Source organism: Stegastes partitus, unplaced genomic scaffold (assembly GCF_000690725.1).
Source record: "Stegastes partitus isolate 25-593 unplaced genomic scaffold, Stegastes_partitus-1.0.2 Scaffold1879, whole genome shotgun sequence".
In the NCBI taxonomy this organism is placed as follows: domain Eukaryota; kingdom Metazoa; phylum Chordata; class Actinopteri; family Pomacentridae; genus Stegastes; species Stegastes partitus.
The window spans coordinates 43,754-49,027 of record NW_007579610.1 but is presented as its reverse complement, the minus strand read 5'-3'; positions in this window follow the sequence as shown (position 1 = coordinate 49,027).

Genomic DNA, 5,274 nt, shown 5'->3' with positions numbered 1-5,274 from the left:
AACAGTTTAAAAAAACAATCAATCATTAGTAAAATTAATATAAAGCTAATTTAAATACAGTGAAAATTGTGTAATTTTATGACTAAACAATGCAAAAAAAAAAGGATGAATTACTGTTAAAATTATTCACAGTTTTGGTTTATTTTATGATTAACTAGTAAATCACAACATTTTTCTCTGATTGATTATTTATTATCTGTAATTTAATAAAACAGTGAAAATCTGTAAAATAACAGTAAACTGTTCAGGCTGATTACAAAAGAGAATAAAAAAAAAAAAAACAATGTGCACAATATGAATAATCATTTCCAAATTTATTTGATTTAAAGCAGCAGCACTTTTTAAATGCTACGTGTGTTAGCCACTGATGCTAAAGTTCATACATGTGGATTCTGAAGTTCTCAGTAATAAACAGATGAAGTCATGAGTTGAGATTCAATTATGACGCTGGAGTTAGCACAACAGTTAGCAACAATGCTACAGGGGTTTCAATGTCTCACTGTGTCAGGAACTCAGGGTCTTGGGGACGGGTTCTCAGGGTTTGGGGTTTTGGGGACTGTTGGCCTGTGTTCTTGGTGTCTAAGGTCTTGGAATCAAGTGGTTTTAATGGCCTTGGGTTCTGGGGCTTCAATGTCTGTGGTGTCAAGGTCTGGGGACTGTGGTCTTGGGGACTCCTTGTCTCCAGGTTCAGGGTTTTGGGTCTGAAGTCTCAAATTCTGGAGTCTGCAGTTTTAGTGTCTAAAGTCTCATGGTCTCATGGTCTCGGGGTCTGGGGTCTCGGGGTCTCGGGGTCTCGGGGTCTGGAGTCGGCAGTCTTATTGTCTTGGTGTCTAGGGTTTCAAGGTGTCCCTGTGTCAGGAACTCACGGGCTCTGGGACTAGATCTCAGGGTTTGAGGTTTTGGGGATGGTGGTCTTGGGGTCTGTGGGACCAGGTTCTCATTGTTGAGGGTCTCAGAGTCTAGCGGTTTCATTATCTTTGGTTCATGAAACCTGGGGTCTCAGAGTCTGGATCTCGTTGTTGGGTACCTAAATATGGTGGTGTCGGGTCAGGGTCTTCATGTCTCAGGGTTCAGGATTTTGGGGTCTGTAGTCTTGGAGTCTGGAGTCTCAGTGTCTATGGTCATGAAGTCCCAAGGCCTAGGGTATCGGGGTCTGTGTTCCTGGGGTCTGGGGGCTTCAGTCTCAGGGTCTCTGTGTCTCAGGGTTTGGGTTTTTTGGGGTCTGTGGGCCCAAGGTGTCAATATCTGCTGTCACGGATTCTAGAATCTCAAGGTCTGGGGTCTGTGGTCTCAGGGACTGGATCTTCATGTAAGTGGTCTTGAGATCTCAGTGTCTGAGGTCTCAGGGTCTCTGGTTTCAGGGTCCAGGGTCCAGGGTCTCCATGTCTGTGATCTTAGGGTCTGGAGTCTTAGGGTGGGGATCTATGGGTTTGGGTTTTCGGGGTGTGTCTCAGTGCCTGTGGTCATGGAGTCTGTGGGCCCTGTGGTCTTAGGGTTTAGGGTTTTGGGTCAGGGGCCTTGAGGCCTGTAGTCTTGTGTCTTTCTTTTGTAACTGGGGACTCAGGATCTGGGGTGTCGTGGTCTTGGGGTCTCAAGTCCTCCTGTCCCCCTACCGTCCTCCCAGTGTGCGTCTCAGATCAACCATGAAGCTGCTGCATCCATTCAGAGGTCCATAGAGAAAGTGTCTAATTTTAGCAGCAGGTCGAAGCTGCTCCACTGTAATGACAGAGTGTCCTCATGATGACAAGCTAACGCTAGCGCTAGCGCTGCTGTGGTTTCAGGTTCATACAGTCAGAGTGACGACGCTGCGTGTGGTCTGTAATTCAGACGGCCGCAGGAGGACACAAGTACTATCATCTCCAAGTAGGAAGGCACAAAGTACTACCAGCTTCCAGTAGTTAAAGTACACAAGTACTACCAACTTCCTGAAGGAAAAGTATACAAGAATTATCAGCTTCAGGCAGCTGAAGGGAACAAATATGCAAAAAAATAACAGAAATATTATCAGCTTCATGCAGTAAAAGTACACAAGATTCATCAGCTTCAGGTAGCACAAGTACACAGATACACAGATACTGTCAGCTTCATACAGTAAAGGTACACATGTACTACTAGCTGTGTGTAGTCAGAGTAGACGAGTATCATCAGCCTCATGCAGTTAAATATTCAAGTTTTTATTAGTTTAATGTGGTAAAAGTACACAAGTACTGTCAGCCGAATGCAATAGAAGTACACAAGTATTATCAGCTTCATTGTACTTCAAGTATCGTGTTTTTTTTAAGTAAACGTGTTTATTGGAAAAGTAGCTGTCAGAATACAGTAGTGCAGTAACAGTGCAGTACTCCAGAAGTACACAGCAGAACCAGAGGGTGAAGTACCTCACATGTGTACTGCAGTACTCACAGTGAGTACTTCTACCCGATAGGAACCGTGTGTTTATGACGTGCAAACGTGCAGCTCGATGCAGCGAGCGGCTGCAGATCTGCAGGAGAGTGTTTGTGAGGAAAAGCTCCTGCAGCCGCCTCCCTCCATAAAAGAGTCGGAGACAGACGCACCGCAAGCTCAGGAATGTGGAGTTTACATGGGCAGCTTTATTTGGCCTGCAGAAAATGTTCCCTCATCGAGTTCACAAAGCCACATCCCTCACACACACACACACACACACACACACACACACACACACACACACACACACACACACACACACACAAAGCAAACGTTCAAAATAAAATCCTCCATCTGTTATTAACATTTAATAATTGAGGAGGTTTCTGAGACAAACAGCAGCAGGAACGAACCGACGGGAGACTCTGGAGGAAAGATGGAGCTCACAATGATCACAGAGACACACAACAACAAAGACACACAACAACAAAGACACACAACAACAAAGACACACAACACAACAACAAAGACACACAACAACAAAGACACACAACACAACAACAAAGACACACAAAACAACAACAAAGACACACAACAACAAAGACACACAACACAACAACAAAGACACACAACACAACAACAAAGAGTCAGAAAATTATCACAAAGAAACATGAAAAGAGTCAAAGGATCACAACAAACACAGAAAATGACTTAAAGACACAAAATGATCACAAAGACTCAAAAAGGGAACAAAACAACCGCTACAGGATGTAAAGATATACACAACGAGACACAAAACAAACACAGACACACAATACAACCAGGAACAGACAGAAAGGACAACGAAGAGACGAAAAAGACCTTAAAGAGACACAACTTGACCGACAAATGACCAGAAAGACAAAATATTACCACAAAAAGAAACAATATTACCACAAAAAGACACAATATTACCACAAACAGACACACAATCACCACAAGGACCCAGAAAACAACCACAAAGAGACACAAAACCACCACAAACACACAAAGCCGTGCTGACCTCCTACTTAATAAACCTCCACACTAACGGCAGCGTCGGTGGTTCTTCTGTCCTGCTGCAGATGTTCTGGTGAAGTCAGTGGAACAGATGTGACTCAGTGGTTCTGACGCTCTGTGGTTCTGCTGCTGCCGTCACACGTCCACGCTCAGGATTAGTTTTATTAGAGCCGAGGAGGACGAAGCGTCTGTGATGAACAAGCAGCTCAGCTTCACCTGGTCGACCTGCTCCAGCACCTCTCCATCTACACCACCTACAGCCGGTCCAGTCAGAACCAGCAGGTCAAGACCAGAGCTGACGCTTTGTGGACCACGATGTGAGTTCACTGTCCTAAAGAATGAATAATTAGCCATCTGTGAGGCAGAACGTCACACAAGATGAGCATGAAGACACAAAAATCTATCACAAAGAGACGCAACATGACCAGAAAGAGACGTAAAATAACCACCAAGAGCCTTAAAGCAGCTGGAAGTAGCTGAAACGTTATCGCACCGAGATGCAAAATGAGACTAAAACCACCACAAAAAGATGTAAAACCACGACAAGGATTCCCAAAACAACTGCAAAATGATGCAAAATCAGCCCAAAAAGGCACAAACTGACTGTAAATAGGTCACAAAAACTGTTCAGATTTAGACAAACACGCTCAAAACAACTGTCAGAAATATAAAATGACTGCAAGAAGAAACTAAATGAGTACAAAAAGATTTTAAAAAGATCAAGCAAGATACAAAACAACTGCAGAAGATGTAAAATGAGTGAAAAGAGATGCAAAAGATGCAGAATAGTCTAAATGAAACACTCAAAGACTCAAAACAGATGTTGAAAACAGATGCAAAATCATCAGAGAGACTCAGAACATCCGTAAAGAGGTGAAAAATAACCAGAGAGATAAAAAGTGATCAACACATAACAGCTGTAAATGCCGCAAAATGATCACAAAGAGACTCAGTGTGACTGTAAAGAGACTCAGTAACACTGTAAAATGACCGCAGAGACACAAAACAGCTGTAATGAGGCACAAAATGACTTTTAATTAGATGTTAAATGACTGAAAACCGTCACAGAGACAGAAAACTACTTTAAAGATGCATAAAATCAGCACAGAAAGATCAAAAATCACTTAAAACAACTGCAAACGGATGCAAAATCATCATAAAGAGACCCAAAAAAGATCAAATATGATTAAAACAAAACAAAAACAACTGCAAAGATGTACAATGAGTGTAAACAGATGTAAAAGGTGAAGAATGGTCAAAATGAAACACAAAATAACTGCAAGAGTCTCAACACAGCTGCAGATTGACGCTAAATCGCTGCAAAGACACAAAACAAACGTGAAGCAGCTGAAAACGAGCACAGAGCGACTGAAGGTGTCGTCTGCTGCTGATTTAAAACCTCGGGACACATTGAGACGGAGGCAGGAAGCGTGGGCAGACGTCCTCCTCAGGATGTTGTGGGTCTGTGGTCGACTATTAGCTGCCCAGGTTGTGTAGTTTGTGGGTGGGAGGGCGGCCCCGACCCCACGGTGGAGCTCAACACAAACACTTCCAGCCCACGGCCCTGTGCAGCGAGCAGCGAGTGCAGCAGCCTCACGCTGGACGTCGTCCCTGAAACCAGCCTCCAGTTTCCTATAAGTCACCGCTGGCAGCTGTCAGGATGGTTTATACTCGGCAGGCCGCCGCTCAGCTGACATCGGTTAGAAAATGACATCGTACGAATGCAGGCTGCAGAAAATGACATCAGTCTGCAGATTCTCAGAGCCGCTGAACGTGCTGAGAATCTGCAGAACTTCAACAGAATCAGCTGCTGCGGATCCGTTTCACTGCAGACACACAACAGGATCAGAA